General features: G+C 33.5%; 1 long non-coding RNA gene across 2 annotated transcripts in view; it reads right to left on the reverse strand.

Moving 5' to 3' along the window:
• The window catches only part of LOC141937531 (uncharacterized), an 847,382-nt gene that overhangs the window by 267,642 nt on the left and 560,736 nt on the right, over nucleotides 1–19,004 (reverse strand). For both annotated transcript variants that reach the window (XR_012626995.1, XR_012626996.1), the window contains one exon: nucleotides 8,927–8,971. This is a non-coding gene — a long non-coding RNA (uncharacterized LOC141937531). The remainder of the gene's footprint in view (nucleotides 1–8,926; nucleotides 8,972–19,004) is intronic.

A 19,004-nucleotide genomic window follows, 5' to 3' on the forward strand; every position in this document is an offset into this window, starting at 1 on the left:
AATTGTATCTCAATAACAAATCCAACTTTCTGAACTCAGTCATCAAATTCTATAGGTGTTTTCTACAGGTTACTGCAGATGATGCACGTCACTGTAACCTTCAGTGTTGTGAACAGACGAGTGCTATGCACATTGGACTCTAATAACATTTGCAATCCAAAATTACAAGCACATGCTGTGCCCAGCAGAGTAGTGAAACAACCATTGGAAGTGAGAAAGTGTCACAGTTCTGCCAATTGCTCTAGGTCAGTTAAGGGTCAGCAGTGGCTAATACGGACAGTATAAAGCCAAGATAAAGCCAAGGTATCAGATGGAAATACTGCTGTAGTCCAAAATGTATCCCAGAAGCAGCCTTCAGCTAGCAGAGGCTATGAGAGACTCAGTGATGTGAGAGCCTCACATTGCCTTGGAACTTCTCGTAGTCTCTCTCTTCTGAACTCCTTTTAAAAGACAGCAGTACAAACATCAAACACCCTTCCTAAAGAATATGTGCCTCCATCTAACTCCCACTAACTCCTACTAAAGATATGAATTTCAATAAACATTCCCAGATTACTGCAATCCTAGATCTTTATACCTTTAAAAAAGAGGTATAGACAGAGGAAGTTACTACAGCATATCTCCTTACATGGTAGCAGAATTGATATGAACTGATACTTTAAAAATAAAGACAAATGTATTTTTCATGCAGAAGTTATGGAAGTGCAGATGACACTCTGAGAATATTCTAATCTTGCTCCTTTATAGCTCTACCACATCATCTTGAGCCTGAAATTGAAAAAAAAGCTAAAAACAAGGCAAAGTATATGTTAATTTGACTCTATGGTTTTGTCTTAACATAAGATGAATTCTCATTAATAATGAGAATTTATAGCCTGGGTTTAATTTTGGGAGGAAGCTTTTGCTAGTTTTCTCCCAAGACATAATCCCTCACAGAAGTTTGACTTGGAATATGTTGGCTACTGCATGTTTATCATACTATTTAACTCTAAGTATTTTGAGATTTAAAGAGGGAAGAGATACATCCAACATAAGAAATTATTCCCAAAGTTCATAGACATACAACAAACTAGGCCTCAAAACAACAAAATCTTGTTCCTATCATGCAGTAGTTTCACTCTTAACTTCATAAAGAACTGTTCTGCACAAAAGGATTACCTGATATTTCATTATACACAGTGTATCACCTATCTCTAAGGTTAATAAAAATGTTAGTCTTTTTTACTTTTTTGCATTACTGGGATGATCTGCAAACGGATTAGGTGGTTTGGGGAGAAAGAAAAAAAGAGTTAAAGTATGAAACAAAGCATTTCTTATAAAAAATATGCTTGTGTCTCTCTGTTTAGAACAGGCTGATATCTATTATCCACTAGAATTTTTTCCATGACCTTTCACATATTTCCAGGTACAAAAATAGCCCTATCTGCTCCAGTCCTCATTTTCTGTACTACAACCTGAGTATAATTGATTTGTGTGCTACTATTTCTCTGGTGTTCAGAAATACATTAGTTTTATAAACTGGATGCCGTCAACTATATGGCACAACAACCATGTATATTTTCTACGTAGAAAAGAAAATGTCTTTTACTGAAAGGAAGGAAGTGGATCAGAGAGCAAGGATACTTAACAATAAAATTCTAGTCTCAAATTCAGAAATGGCAGTCACTGCTGATTGGTATCTACTGATGAGAGTGGCAGTTTATTAATAATGTGTCATGTAAAGCTGACATATTGGGTACTGAATTCTGCTCAGCTACACAATGAAATCTCATTTATTTTATTACCTCTAAAATTACTTACTTTCTGCTGAAAGACTTTTGCAGATGTAAATACGCTTCAAAGTTGTTTTCTCAACGCAGGTTACTTCTTTTTTCCCCCCCCCTCTAATTTTTCATTACGAATGAAATGAACTAACAAAAGCCTAATCTTAAATCTCCTAGTATACACATAGTCCAAATAAATAACAAGTTCCAGTTCAGATACAAACTTTGATAAAGACTGATACGGTTATCAGCAGTCAAAAAGACAAGTCATAGTACATAAATTACTTACTCTTGATATGGCAGGGGGAAAAAAAGACAAAAAGAAAACTATATCCCAGAAATTGTGTGCACACCTTCAGACTGTGCATTCAGATACGTTGCAGGCAAAGCCCTATGTAATTTATCAATACACAAACATGAGTGAACTGGGAGGAGGTGGAAGGAAGAGATTTTATTTGAAGAAACTGTTAAGAATATGGAAATCATATAAATTTCTTTTCACACACACACAGAAATATGTGTTTTAGCACATGAGATGCTTTTTCTTTGTCCTCTTTAATTCAGTTTAATTTTTAAATGAGATTACTATTTCTGAGGAATTTGGTTCAGAATGGCAACATTCTTTTTGAATTCCCTAAAAGGTTGGTTGAATTTGACACATAACAAAACATGAGAAAGTTCATTCAGCTTATTTAGTAATGAAGTCTAAAACTATAAAAATATCAAATACTTTCAGATCTCCTCATTATCTTTTCCCAGTTTTCCATTTCAGTGTAACATAGCAAGCTGAGTGAAACCAACAATGTGACTGACAGAAGCTGGAGGCTATTTCAGAAGAAAAATTACCCAAACTTTAAAGCCAACCACCACCAGAAAAATCACTCTGAGCCAGCTGGATCTTTGACCTGACTCAGAGTCCCAGAGTTTATGTTGTATTCTTTAATGTGTTTATTAAAATAACTAATTATTTTTAATTTGAGTTCTGGATTGAAATAATTTAACAGCCTTTTGTTCAAGATTAACATTGCACTTAGTTGTATATTTAATTACACAGTATATAAATGATTTTCTCCTAAAAATTCTAAAGTACTCAGCTGAGATCAGATTTTACTGGACTCATTGCCCAAGGTGAATGTATTGGCTACATCTTCTTTGAAAATGAAGCTCTAAAACTTTTTCCTACCTCTGTCTATGCAGAAAATCATATATTTGTGGGACTCACCATCCCAGGTAGACTGGAAAAAGATTGATTTTCACTACGCAATATTTCTTTTTCTATTTCTACAGTTTCTTACTGAGTATAAAAATTCAGAAAAACTCTTTAACCAAGTAACAAGTGACAGGACAAGAGGGAATGGCCTCAAGTTGCGCCAGGGAAGGTTCAGACTGGATATTAGGAAGTAATTCTTCACAGAATGGGTCATTAGGCATTGGAATGGGCTGCCCAGGGCAGTGGTGGAGTCCCCATCCCTGGAGGTGTTTAAGATCAGGTTGACATAGCACTTAGGGATATGGTGTAGTTGGGATCTGTCAGTGTTCAGTTAGTGGTTGGACTAGGTGATCTTCAAGGTCTTTTCCAACCTAGATGATTCTGTGATTCTGTAATTTACAACTCTACATGATAGCTCTGTCTCTTGGCCCACAAGCCCTGTCTCTTGGTCTGTAAGTAAATTTCAAGGTGCAATTATTGCTGGATGAAAACTAGTGAAGTTCCTTATAAAAGAATATAAGCACCACTGCAAAGCCCTGAAGATTGTATGTGGCTGTCTGTTTTATGTAAGAAGAGATTTACTCCCACTGTATGTTTAGCTCCATCCACCTGAAAATGAGATTCAAACTGCCCTTTCTGTTAAAGGTGACTTTAACTTCAGAAATAATCATACTCCCAAGAGATACAATGACATTCTCAGAGGTACAAAAGACAGAATATCATCAAGACTGTACAGCATCATTCTAATGATAATTTGCCCTAGTCTGTGGCCATGGTAGGACTTTCTAATCAATACTTTCAGATACTCTTACTAAAAAATGAAAGCTGTCTTCAATATAAAAGTTTTTTTTTTTTTTCCATTTCACATTTTATGCAAGTTGATTAACTCCCTATTGGTGCTATTTCTTAATAAAAAATTAATTTGGTGAATATATTGTTTCAAATAAAATGAATCCTTTTATTAAATTATATATTTTAATCTTTCAGAAGGATAGAACATGTTTCAGCAAAAGTAACTTTTTTGTGAATGTCACAAGTTAAAAAAAAATAAGTGAACTCCAGACCTCATTCCTAATTTACATACAACCTTTTACTTTTACTGTGGCATGACTTGCAAAATCTCTAGCTATACCGTTTCACATGCTAGTGAATCTACTGTGAAGAGTATTAAAAAGACAATTTTTCTGTGCTGTTTTTTTCTGTATTATTACACTTACCATACTTGAAATTTACGTTAGAAGAACGAGTGGCTGAGCACTTTTGCAGTGTTTTTAAGAAAATATTACCTTTTGCATTGGTAATATATAAATGCATATAAATACATATGTATAATTATACAGGAGCCTATATGTCTCTATATAAAGCACATATGCACACTTAAGGACTGAACAGGATCAAATCTAGAATGCATTCAGGAAGATTAATATGCTTTTACATACATGTACCTATGTATCCTTGTGTTTATGTCTATCTATTCATATGTAAATAAATAATCTGAAGTAAGGTTTCCCCAATACACTGTTAAATGTAGTATCTAACAGCAAGATTTTGTCAGTGACCATACAAGCATATCTGTAGTCCTATACCTGATAATTTATGGTACAGCATTCAGAGGGATTTAGGTAAAATGCCATTTTATGTTTACTTCTACAAATTCTGTCTTTAAATATACCCTTCATTATATTTAAATGGAAAAAGTTTTTTGTTTGTTGTTTTATTGGTTTTCTAGATCAGATTATTTAATGCTATAAAAAATTTTTAAATTATGACATTTCTGGGATGATGAATTCTCTTTGCCCCCCGTACAGAATCATGGCCAAGAAAATTATTTTCTTAAGTGACAGTTGGCAGAAAAATCTGAACATAAAATAAAATTGAAGCCCACAGTCCATTTCAAGTTCATTCCTTGACACTGCTTTCACTGACAAAACTATCAAAAATGTGAGCAAGACAACTATGAACAGTTACCAGAATCCATTCAGTTGCTTAACATCCTAGGAGTAAAGACACATGCCTCAAAACTGCTGTGGTTGCCTATTGTCTTTTACAGACTCATCTCATATTATCCAGAAGATGTCCAGGAAACAAATATCTCTCTTCCCTCCCACTGTATTTTTTTTTTTTTTTTAATTTGACAATTATCTCTAAAGGAATATATTACACATTTAATTGTCTGATTGGTGTTTTTTTGAGAAATTTGGCCAAGGTCCTGAACTTTTATATTTCTTCTTCAATCACATGAGGCAATAGATAAATAAAGTATATGTGTGAAAGAAGTTTAAAAAAAATAAGATCTGAAGTAGGAGAGGACTAGAAAAAATTGTAAGAAGAAATGGGTAGGAGAATAAGAAGGGTGTTTTTTGTTTTGGTTGTTTGGGGGTTTTTTTCTTTCCTTTTTATTTTATATAAAACTATAAATACTGGCTATTAGGGGATGGCATGGACATGATTTTGATAGAAGGTTGCATAAGTTCCTGATATCAGTTTTCCAATGGAAGATTTATTTTCATCAATTGGTTCTGTATCAGTTTGTGGGTTTTTTTTCTGATAAAACCTTCATAATAATGATCAAGTCACTCTTAAGTGAAAGAGAAAGTTGAAAGCATGTACTGGGTCTGGCTGAGCCAGGATTGGTTTTCCCCTATAGCAGCCCTCATGGTGCTGTGTTTGATGTTGGGAGCTGGCAGGGTGTTGATAGCACACTGGTGTTGTGGCTACTGCTGAGTAGTGCTTACACAGCACCAAGGCTCTTTCTGACATTTCCCCCCCCTGTGGGACAGGGTGGGCAAGATCTTGGGACGGGACACAACAAGGACAGCTGACCCGAACTGACCAAAGGGATATTCCAGACCATATGACGTCTGCTCAAGTATAAAGCTGGGAAAAAGGAGGAAGGGGGTGGGGTCACCCTTGGTCCTCCGAGGCAACCACTATGTGTATGGGAGCCCTGCTTCCTGAGAAGGCCCGACATCGCCTGTTCATGGGAAAAAGAGAATAAATCTGTTTTCATTTTGCTTCCATGCATGGACCTTTGTTTCGCTTTGCTTAAATTAAAACTGCTTTTGTTTTACCCACAAGGGTTGGTTTGTTTGGGTGTTTTTTTTCCTATCTTACTTTCTTTCTCCTCTTTGCCCTGTTGAGAAAAAAGGGTGAAAGGAGGGGGAAGTGATAGAGCGACTTGGTGGGTACCTGGCATTTAGCCAAGGTCAAACCACCACAAAGCATTAATTTATTAAGTAATGGTTTTAAATGCATACATAGCTTAATGTAATCTTTTTAGAAAACATAGTAAGATGCATAAAATCAGTAATACTATTTTAACAGTGCCAACACTACTTAGATTTTTCTGTGTCCCCTTTTTTAAAGTATTTATTACAAATTACTAAATTGGGCATACCACAAGCCTTTGTTTAAAGTTCTATCTTAACAAAATACTGTTGAAATTACAGGATCAGATTTCATCCTTGACTCAAATTTTGCAAGGCTTCCTTGATACTTCAGTACCTGCCTGTACCATTCTAATTTCTGCTTCAGTCATCTGCATCACTTTTATGTAAACAAATTGCAGGCCAATAGAACAATGTAAGAAACTTCTCTGACAAATAAGCTATATCTACAATTTACATACACCACCAGGGAGAATTCCATGTCTAATTTACCCAATTTGAACTTTGTCAATTTATACAAAGAATTAATTAGACTATTTATCTTTCTATTTGAATAGATTAGAAAGATTATCCTATTGGAAATGAACATCCTTCCACAGTAAACAGTTATCAGCTGTATCTATTAATTGCTCCAAGTTGTTAAACTTAAGAGATCCAATTTAAACAAGTGGTTAGAGCTTCTTTTTTTTTTTTTTTTTGCTGGATTTTCCCATAAAAGGTGTTGAATCCTGTTGATTTGTTTGGGTTTTTTTTAAGTCACAGAAAAATTTACTTTATCATAATTTCACTATATTTATTAATTATTTAATTCAGTTATCTCAGTTGCCTCCTATATTCATAAGCATTAAAAGTGCTTTAACATGTCATTGCAACCCTGGTTCCTCAAACCATGAGATATCATTGGGTCTGTATACTTCTTTCTTCAAAAATAAATCCTTATACATGATACACACACATACACATATATGCTTGTGTGTATTTTATACAGCATCAGTTGTTCAAAACATGAGGAAAAAAGTGATCACCAGGAACCTTATATTAAATAATATACCAGTATTATGATGAGAATTCTCTAACAGTCACTTCAGTGTGTTGTTACTAAACACTTCTAGTGTTTTCTCAACCACCAGATAATAACAAACTTAACAAGGCAGATATCTATACAGTTAAGAGTCTTGACAATATTAGATTGCTTACTACTACTGAATTTCTGTGAGTACAGGACCTTTACAGGAATCTGAATAAGCCCTTTGTTACTGTACACACTCTGGTATCTAGAAAAACACTAGATTTGAGGGATTTGGAATTTTAAAGCATTTTATAGAGTTATAATAGACACCTTTAAATCACCTGCTTCAGAGCAGATTCTACAACTGTGCTGTGCACCATGTGGGATAACAATAATCAACTCCACTCCTCAACAACTATGAGCAAAAGAACAAAAATGAATCTTATGGAAAACCAAAAGAAACAGTATGGAAACAAAGTCTGCCAGACCTGTCCAAATATTAAGAAAAAATATTTTATGTGAGCCTTTTAAATTTATACTGCAAAATTCTAAATTTCAGCCTTTCACAAGAAGCTTCTGAAGCAGAAATATGTTTGAAAGTTCAAAGATTCAGACTCATTACAAAGAAAGTGACATGGTAAAATATAGAATTGTTTTTGCCAATGTGATGGTGCTTTTTGAACTACCTTCACACAATGAGTAGAATCAGAAAACAAAGCTGACAGGTGTGTTCTCCTGGGCTTAGGTTTCCACTGTCTAGGAGTGTTGTTTGCTGCCAATGTATGCAGAGTATGACAGCTATTTGTGTTATACAAATGAGGTTTCCTCATGAGTTTGATCTCAATTGCATGCTAATCATATTGTCCCTTGTTATAAAACAAGCACTCAACTTTATTGTATTTAATATTCTGAAACAAGCTTAAACCACAGGAGAATACTTGGTAACCTGTTTAATCTTGTTTGTCTCAATAGTTTTATTACATTACTTATTAAATTATTTCAGCAACATGCTAAATGTCAACATACTTCGTTCAAATGACTTCACATTAAGCACAACATTTCCCATAAAACTTAGCATATGGAAAAGAGAAGAAATTGAACTACATCAACCACAAGTTTCCAGTAATTTTAGTTTTCATTATAACAGCTATCTGTCTTGTATCTCACTCCCAAAAACTGTCACATTAAACTTCTGTTAGTAGGAAACCATTTCAATAAAACCCCTAATGTGATAGTTTTACTGTCTACTGCTGCTTGGCCCTTATTCAGTCCTAATGGTTTCTAAAAGATGGTTTCTCACAAGGGATTTAATGTACAAAAATGCAGATTATGTCTGGAGAACCTCTGTCATTTTTACAGATCATTGCTTCTTTTGTTCATGTTATCTCTCTCACTTTGAAATTATGTCAGCTTCTATGTTTGATGACTATGTTAACATTAGTCCCAAAATGCAGCATGGTCAAGATACACATGTAGCATTGAAGTACAGCTATATCATGGTCTCTTCAGTCAAACTACGCTAAAACAAACAAACAAACCAAAATCCATGAACAAATTAATTTTCTGGTTACACAGTGAGGACCCCTTCCTTCCTTTTCCTCACAATCTCTTGAAACAAAAAGAGATTAATCAATCATTGATATTACGAGTTGACATTATCACAGACAGGGTAGGACTTTTTCTTCATGCTCCATGAAAGACAGTTTTATGCTGGAAGACAACTATTCACAGAACCATCCATGTTCAAGCTAAAGAAATGATAAAAATAATTACTCACCCTGAACAGGTTTGGAACTCAATCAAAAATTCTCTATCCTGAGACCTGAGAAACACAAAACAAAAGCTTTCTATCACCACTGACAATAAATAGCTATACATTAGATATACAAGCAACATGATTAAATGATAGCCCAATACTGCAAATAATTAACACACATATAATTTATAGGGAAATCTGTTGGTTTAAACCTTTAAAGAAGAACATTTTATGTCAGAAAAGCAGCCCGATAAAAGCCTGAGCTTTCAAACGTGTTCAGTCTTCCTCTCCCTAGCCCCTAACAGTCTTCTGAGGAAAAAATAATTTTAAGCTCTCTCCTGGAACCAAGAATTTGTGAATTTCCAGGGAGACTAATAAACTCCAATGATATCTGGATAGAATAAGTTCAGGCTGTACCCCAGAGCGGTTCAAACTATGACTTGAGAAGTTTATTTGAACATAAATAGCTCCCTTAGAAAACAAATTAATTTTACGTTCGGAAGATATTAAAAAAAATCAGACTACTTTCTAAGATTTTGGTTCTAAGAGTGGGAAATCAACATAATCAAAATAATAATAGAGGATATGCATTTCATGTTTGAAAGGGATCAGAATGCTCTGTGACAGCTGATGAAAGTGCATTGGAGTAAAAGCAATTGAGAATCTGACTTGGGGTAGATATTTCTAAATCTAGGCATGAGAAAATGGAATTTCTTCTATAAAAGCAGAGGAAGAAAACAGATTAGTACACCAAATCTCCTTTATGATCATCAAATACAAATGATTCATCATTGAATTAACATTCATTTCAGGGACCTGAATGCATTTCTTTATAATTGCTAAGATTTGTTAAATTTATCAATACTATAACCATAGTTATTTCATTAATAAGACTTGATGTTACCCATTAGCTTAATAAGAACAATCTAAAATTGATTTGCCTGCAACAAATTAGTTTCCAACTTTTTGTCTACAGGCATTTTTCTTTTCCCAGTACAACATTAATGAAGATTAATGCTCAAAATTTAAAATCTAGCAAATAAATATTAGAAAATACACAAAGTAAAAACGTGTCTGTGTGGAAAATAGAAAAGAAGGATGCATAGAAAAAATTATGCATAAACATGATATTAAATTTATTTTAGTTTTATGCTAATGATAATATATAAAAAAGAAAATAAAATGCAATAGTGGTAATCTGCATGATTTGGAAGAAGTATATATGTCTCTGTAATTTTAAGATTATTCAAGTCATGTTATTAACAGATTATCCATTCTGCAGTACCTGCAGTGTTGCCAAGTTCTAACAATTTTTATATGGTGTTTGTGTTAGATAAATTAGTTTTGTGTTTTGTTTTTTATGGGGTCTTGTTTGTGGGTTTTTTTGGGGGAGATATTATTTATGGCTCAAGGAATGGCAGATTTTTTTTCCAAAGTATTTTAGACATGTTCAAAAAACAACCTGTGGATAAAAATGTATATATTTGGCCTTTGTTTATGTTAAAAATAGTCAGGTTATTTTTGGTTTTAAAGTTTTCAATAAAGTTTTGAGCTGGACATTTGCAAGTGAAAATTACATGGGTCCAGCAGAACCTTGTCAATATTTCCTAGTTAAAGAGCTCAGAATTTCCACTGCAACAATGCATTCAGTCTTAGATGTCTTAAGATGCTGAACAGTTTGTTCTGTCACTGCAGAAATCATCATGCAATATGGCCATTATGTTTCTGGGTGGAGAAAAAAAAATATCCCAAACCTAACAAACCTTATATTTTAAGAGTTTAACTTACCCTTATCTCTCCAAATAAATTTTCCCAGGACATTATTTTGCAGTTTCTAATTTTATTCCCTTCCCTTTTCTTTCCTTATGAAAACAGCAGTATATGACCATTAACAGCAGTATCATAACAGAAGTGAAATAATGTCTTTAAAGACAAATTGCTTTGCAAACAGTTGGTCTAAAAGAGTCTAAATTGATCTGTGGCTCACAACATCTTTTTTCTATTTTATTATTTTGAAACTGTGTGGGGACAATTATGCTATAATATTTTCTTATAGTTTTAACCCCTTGGAAAAAAGGAGTTACACGATTGAAACTGGGTGCAAAAACTTAAATATTATTACCTTCCCTTCAGAGAGTCAGTGCATTATATCACAACTCTAATCCTTACATAGAAAACCTCTGATTGCTTTAAACCAGGAAATTATATAATCCTAGTGTAAGGGACTGTGTTGGACTGTGTTTGTCTCGACATTGCTGCTGCACCACTACCACTTCCTGGCCTCAACATCCTGTCGCTGTGGAGGAGTACGCTCTGAAGGAGACGAACTGTCCCTGAAGAAACCACTCTTTGGAGAAATCGTGGGGACTGGGACAATAAAAGGACTGCGTACTCCTCTCTCAGAAATTCTTTGAGATCATCGCTTGGAGCTGGGATTTTGGTGGAGCTTGGAGCAAAGACCCCATCACCTGCGCCAAGACTGAGCCAATGGGTTGTCACTGGCTTTGTGGTAGTGGTAACTAATCTTGCTGCATCTCTACCGTTTATTTGCTTAGGTATTCTGACTTTTTGTTTCTTCTCTCTGTCCTATCGCTATTATCAGTTGTTACAGGAAATAAAGCTTACAAGGTTATACGGCATCTGACCTCGTTTGTGTCTTAATCTCGCTCTTGGATTGTTTAAGAACCCTCCCCGATATTGGATTGGGAGACCTAGTTCTGTTGGGAACTAAAATATTGATCTAGAAAAGTCACAAATTCTTTTTGTCCACAAACTTTCCTGCTCCATAAAATCATCTTGGGAGTTTCATTTAAACTTTCTCAGGTACTTTCAGATGTTTAGATAAAATCTGATTTTTTTTTTTTTTGTACTAAGGATTATTTCTATGTATATAAAAATAAAATATCAATAAGATAATTCATTATATTTTATTTCCAGCAAATTAATCATAGTTTGCAGAGAATAGAATCTCTACCTCCTGAAAGTCATTTGGTTTTATTTTAAGTAAAAAGTGATTTATTCTCCAAGTTGCAAACTCACACAACTCAGGACATTATTTAATTAACATTTCAATGCTTAGGTAGTTCCCACTTTTGCAGGACATTTCTTTAACAATTGTTTTTGGGGTTTTTTTTTAAGGCTTCTTTTTCCTGAATTTCTTTAAATTTCACAAGACCTCTGTTGTCTGTAATCATTACAATTTTAGAAAACAAGCAGGAGGCTATTATCTTGATCAAATGCTTTATTCTATTGACATTATCTCTTAATTAAAAATCACTGATAAGAATGATCATTAAGTAGGCTACTGCATTTTCAAGCTCCTTTTATAACACCCCTTATTTAAACATACCATAGGAACTACCAGGCAATAACAACTACTATAGGATGACTCATTAGTGGCCAATGTTAGTGTACCTTTCTTTCAATGGGTCAGAAAAAAAAAAAAAAAAAAAAAAATTAAAATTCTGCTTTCAATAGTCATTTTGCACTTTGACTTTGAAATACTGGTAATAAATCAACATATAGATCAAACTCCGCTATTTTTATGATGATGATTACCAAGACAAATTCCAGGAGGAATTCTAACAGTGTGTATTATCACCTTACTTCCATTAATTCATATTTCCTTGTGCAAAAGTAGCACTAATTATCAATAAAAAAATGTTTGTTTACTAATTGATACTTAAATTCAGTTCCAGGAGAAACATTGCCCAAAATCTTAGTTCAGTCCCATCAGACAGCATCCTGAAATTTCCACACCAAAATGAGGATATAATTCAAAATTAAGAGCTTTCCAAGCAGGCTGTAGCAATTTTTAACACTTCATTCAAGTGTAATTTATTTTTTGGCAGCAATTTCTAGTTACTTTTTTGTATGTCTAAAATATTTTGCTACTTATGGAGAACACAAGATCCTTTCTCTTTAAGAAATTTCTCAGGTTTTTAGAGAAAGAACATAATGTAAAACAGACAGATGATAGCATCATAGAGTATTGCATTACCTAGTTCTTCCACAACTGGAAACAGACTCAAGTACAGCCTACAGCAAGAGCAGCAGCAGTGCGTTTTGTTTAGGACTGCTCTGTCATTTTACCTGATAACTGTGGCCCCTTCACTTAAAAAAGACCAAACAGCCCCTACTTATTCCCAAATGTGTTTGATCGATCAGCTTTAAGTATCGCACTAGTTTTCCAACAATTGTCATTTCACAAACATTTTCTATTCTTGCTGAATAAATATCTTTGTCAATCTGATAAAATTTATTGAAAAGACACAAAAATACCTGCTGAAGAAATCAAAAGGTTCCATTAAATTTTATAATCCCATTTTCATAAACTCTTGTGGGAATTTTCTGGTTTATGGTATACCACAGTCTTAATATTTCAAAGCCTAAAAATTCAGAAAGGTATCAAATTTAATTATTTTTTAGAGATTATCTTTATAATAACCTACATAAAATTCTTGGCAGGTAATCTATACTTGCATAAAATACCTCTCTTTCCCTTTCTTCTCAGTATTAACAGAAAATCCAGCTTTGTTGCCAAGCCATTACAGTTTGGACTTCTCTAAAACAGCAGAGCTCATATTTTATATGACAATGCTATCAAATATTTTCTATTCAAAGGCTAACTTTTTCTTGCAGTATCCCTTTTGTTTATGTGAACTGGAAGGGCTACATCTGGACTTCAGGACAGATGCTCTCTACCTTAACTCCAGTGGTCATGATGCCCAGATACACACCCTAGAGTATGTTCTTATTACTTACCAGGGTGAAACCTCATCATGCTCTTTCCCCTTATGTACTCACCATTAAAAGTAATCTCAAGTATATAGAGCAGGTAGGCAAAGAACTATGGTATGCTTAAATAGGTCCTGAGATTTGGATGGTTTGAGAAGCAGCAGTGTGGGATCTATTAAAGAATTTGTCTATGCTGCATTGGAACTTGCAGTATTAGGCTATGTTAAATTTTTGTGTTTGTGCACTCCATCCAGTTATTTCCCTTCTGCTTCTGTGCATTTTGTGGTAGTATTCTTGCATTTTTGTTGCATACTGTTGATTTTGGATAAACTCTCTAATTTGTCAAAATCTTTATAAATTCTAATCCAATCCTCTGGGGCATTTACAATCCCACCCAGCTGTCTGCCAGCCACAGATATTTAAAGCTTATGGATTTTTTCTATCATTCAAATATCTTTTTTTTTTTTTTTTTTTTTCAAACACTGAAAACCAACATGGCCAAAACAGACCCCTGCAGGACCCCACATCTAAAATGATTAATAATGATTCCTTGTTAACTGAAAGTAATTTTTCAAAAAGTTGGTGGTTACATCCAATTCATATTTTGCTGGTCTGCTTAAAAGAATGTAATAGCACACTCACCCCACACTCCCCTTAATAAAGATGTAGTTACATCATATTTAGGGGTTTTTTCCCCTCATGGAAAAAATAATGTTTTAGCAATTCATAAATAAATTTGCCTAACAGAGACAAAGTAATAAAAAAATTTCAGAAAAAGTAATTCTCTCATAATTAGCACCATTTGCAAACAGTTTGAATTTTCCTCAAGCTGCATTGACATTAACCTTTTCTTTCAGTATTGGTAATTTTAAAGTCAAAGTTACAGGTATCTTGCCACTTTAGTTATATACCCCATCATAAATGGTTATCTATAAAAATTCTACCATGTGTTAAGAAAGTATATACAGGTATCAGAGCACACGTTATACTGTAAATATCCACTCCTTAATAATGATAGCTTATTTATATGCCTATGTTTATGGAACTGATTTTAAATAGAGGACAAACCTAAGCACACATGATGCAAACCCTTCTGGAGATATTCTATTTTATTTTCAAAGTAAGAATGGTTTATGTCAGTTTAGTCTAGTATCTTTCATGCTTGACTCAGTTCTTACTAACAATTTGAAATCAGAGAAGCCAGACAGGTTTTCACACAAAACAGCTGATGTTCAGAAGAATTGAGACCAAAATCTATTTTGTTTTTTTTTCTCACTCTGTTGTGTAGGTCTTCAAACTTGCAAGTGTTCATGGGAAGTACTGAATATCCAGTTATATTACCATCTTTGTAACATGCAGATAAAATTAGAATTATTTTTTAATAAATGTGTAACATGATAATTACCTTTACAGGAACTGCAAATTCTGATTAACTCATTCATAAATGATTAAATGAAGCTACGAAGGTGAGTTGTTTACTCTGTTTTATAGGTTAACAAGATACTTACAAATTTAAAACCTGTAGTTGAGAAAGAATTGCTGTCACCTCCTTAATGGAAGAACTGAACACAACTGTATTATGGACTGGAAGGGAGACAACTTCTGGTACTAAGAGGTACATGCCATATATTATCAACAAGAGTTATTAAAGGTTTTTCAGATAAAAGTTATTTAAAGTTGTTAAAGTTATTTTCAGATAAAAGATTCCAATGTCATTAGCAACATTAAGTCATGTAACATGAGTTATTTATGAATCAGGATCTCTCTATCCACTGAGTCGTGAAATGAACTAAATTCTTGAAAATAAAAATATGTAATTTTAATATTTGATGTAAGCCTTCATTTTACATGTTAAAAAGATTCTGAAGCTGTTCTTTAGAGTTTCTACTACCCAATTACAATGAATTTTTAGAGTTAACTATGTGGTAAAATTTCCATTATGAAAAAACATTAGCTGTGAGAAATTTACTGTATTTAATATTTTTAAAGAAAATTTAAAATGTTATTGCCTTTGGGACTGTTTTCTCCTTTCTTTAATGTTTGAATTACATTTTTGATCTGGTATTTTTGCAGCAGCTGGTCTGTTTTCTATTGAATCAATTTGTACACAAGCCAGAAACAAGAAGAAACATCCACATATCCTAGTGAATCTACTAACTGACCATATAAGAAGGTCACTTGCACATCCTTGACTTCAAATCTTGGGCTTTTCTGTAAGTACAGCCATACCACAGAAATTTTCATTCATGGCTAATCTTTCTCACAAGTTGTTGCAACAACAAGGAAGTCAATGTCTGTAAAGAATGTAAAAATTCAAAACTATTCTCCTTAAAACAAATCTCTAAGACCTCTAGAAAAATTACTTAGAAGCATGGAAAAAATTGTATCTGCAGAAATGTTTAATCATATTGTTGTCTTCACAAAAGCATCTCACCATATACACAAGGAGCTAGGCTTTGTGTTGATTATGTTCATCTGCCAAAGTGACTGATGTCTGCAATATTATGTGCACTCTGACGTTCAGAGTTCCTATCTTATTCAGATATCTTATGGTATTCACAGTTTTTAAACTGCAAAACATCAAAAGCTTAGACAAACTTCACCTTCAAAACTTACTCTGCAAATCCTAATCACTTTTTTAAAAGAGTACGTCTTTGAAGACACATCACAAAGGCTTGAGAAGATCAACAAAAAAGTCTGACTTTGATATCCAAGACACAAACCAGTGCTGAACAAGTAATATAAACTTACTGATGGAAATATGAAACTTAGCTGATTCCACAATTTACAGAACCCAGTAATGCATTATAATGCTATTTTGTACTAACAGAATAATTAAGACTGCGTTCTTCTAAAAAAAAAAAAAAAAAAAAAATCCGCTCTGTACACAAAAAATTGCAATCTAAAAGTTTTCAGGAAAACACCTGATTTGCAATTTCATAGGAGGATGAAGTCATATGATGGGATGAATGAGGAATAAGGTGCTTAGCCTTTTAAATGTATTAGTTCTCTTCATAATGTCTGTTTACAAAAGTAGGTATATAAATATTGCTTTGGTGTTTGCACATTACTTTAAGAATAGAACTGCAAATATTCAGGAGTCTCCATCTGGGGGCTATTCCAATATGGCACACTAATCCTAGATAGTCCAGTATGTAACCATGAAATTACTTGGTTTTGTTGTTTTCAGTGAAAACCTGTTCTATTTAAGAAGAAACAGAAAGAGAGAGGAACACCACAAAAAATATTGGAAAATCACACTTTGAAAAGGAGAGCATTCTTTTAAAAGAATTTAAATAAAAGTCACTCAAATCTAATGTTGTAAAACTATGATTTATGCTAAAGATAATGTAATTATGTTCTCTTACATAATACATAACCTTTCCAAGGACACTATTGCTGTCCTAGATTTTGTTATCATTGGGGATAAGAAGAAGACAAACCAGTAGTAACATAGTGTAAATTCTAAGGGTATGAGAAAAATCAGAACTAATTGCAGGTGTACACAACACCAGTAATCACTCTTAGGAGTGCAGAATTGACAAGATACATCTATTTTATGATCCCTTTTATTGTACTCTAGGTTATATCAAGAAACATTTCTTCTGCCAATTCAGTTTATGGAGCTGTACTACTGAGCATGAAAAAAATGTATTTATAAAAATCTTTTTACTGTGAAGTCTGGAAAGGCAATTTGAACTGCTGGAAATTATATTAAAGTCAACATTACTTTAAGTTTTCAGATACACTAGAATTATTAAAAACCAACACACAAGACATTTCCTCTTTATTTAACTTTCTAAAATGCTGTTTGCTTGTTTTTATTTTAATGAATGCAAAATTTATGAAATCACATTATAAAAATAGTTCATCTGTAGATAAATGTTTTAGATTAATCAAATATTGTACTTAAAATGAAAGGTAAAAATGTTCAGATCCATGGAGTATAATGGTAAATTCTGCCCATTATTCACAGCTGCCAACTTCATTTTTTTTTGGTGCAGCTTCCAGCTAAACCAATGCTTCAGAGATCCCACTGGAAAACAAAAATGAACTTCTAATACAAAGAGGTTAATGATTTGTCTTCTACCGTATTGCTTTACAGAATGTGTATGTCAAAGGCTAAGGTCCTGGTTCACTTCAAGCATGCAAGTGTGTGAGAAAATTTTTAAGAACTCAAAGTTTATAGACAAGTAGGTCAGTTCTCATCTCACAACTTGCTTTGTTGCAATTAACAGAGAAAGGTCTCAAGTTAAAAATACATTAGTTATAAATATGTCTCAGCCTATAATTTTTATTGAAGTATTACAAATGCTAAAAATAAAGGTTCTTTAAGAAATATTTGGGCTGTACACCAGAAGTTTTATTTGGTATGTATTTCTCCTGGTGATGAGTTACATCATTTGAATAACTACAAAATATTACATTTGGCAAATCACACTTGGAGAAAATAAAATACACTCTTAAAGCAAAAGCAATTTTTAGCACTACATATTATTCTGTGTACTCTTCCACTGGGATCACCTCAAGCACTTATGAGTGCATTATCTTGTCTCAAATCATGGAGGAACATATGGTGGACAGTACCATAAAATAGGGACATGTCCTCTAACTGTGACTAACAAGAATGATATTTTGGGCATTGCTGTAGATCATGTAATGCGTAACATACCACTTTGTTTATTTATGATGATCACAGAATTGTCTAGAAGATTGAAACTATCTTATCACATGTTCACTAGGATAGCTAGAAAATAAAAATTGTATTTTATGGAGTTGCTGTCAACAGGGACTTGGAGATTGTTCTGTCTGAGAGCAAATGATCTGCAGTTTGGAGGTTAGAAAAATGTCTTGGTGTTGGCTAACTGGCAACATTTCAAAATCTGTTTTCATTCAGAAATGTAGAAACTTACTTTTTAGTGGGGTGGTTAGTTTGTAGGAAAAGCATGCAAGAAGAAAATTCATAACATTACTGTAGTTGAAATAGAAGTGAATGGGTCTGTTTCAAACAGATACAGAGTGAACAGGCTCATATCTCTGCTGTATCCAGTTCACAGTTACTTGCTATGAAACGTAATTCTAAATCCCACTGGGAAGGACTGGAATTTGGATCTCCCTCATCCCTGACATGTGACTCTGCATCTAGATGGGCAAATAAATCTTTCACACTCTTTCTGAACAAACATGCACTTCAAAACCCCACAACCTGTTGTGCAGCAGAATTTCTGTCTCATGGATGTCTCTTTCATTTATAATTTGTTATTTTTCACAGTGGAAAATTAACATATCACTATTTGTATCAATTACATATTTCAGGTACCTTATGACAAGAAAGTTTTTTTGTTCTTTTATGAGGGGGAAA

The sequence above is a fragment of the Strix uralensis genome, chromosome Z (assembly GCF_047716275.1).
Source record: "Strix uralensis isolate ZFMK-TIS-50842 chromosome Z, bStrUra1, whole genome shotgun sequence".
Classification (NCBI taxonomy): Eukaryota; Metazoa; Chordata; class Aves; order Strigiformes; family Strigidae; genus Strix; species Strix uralensis.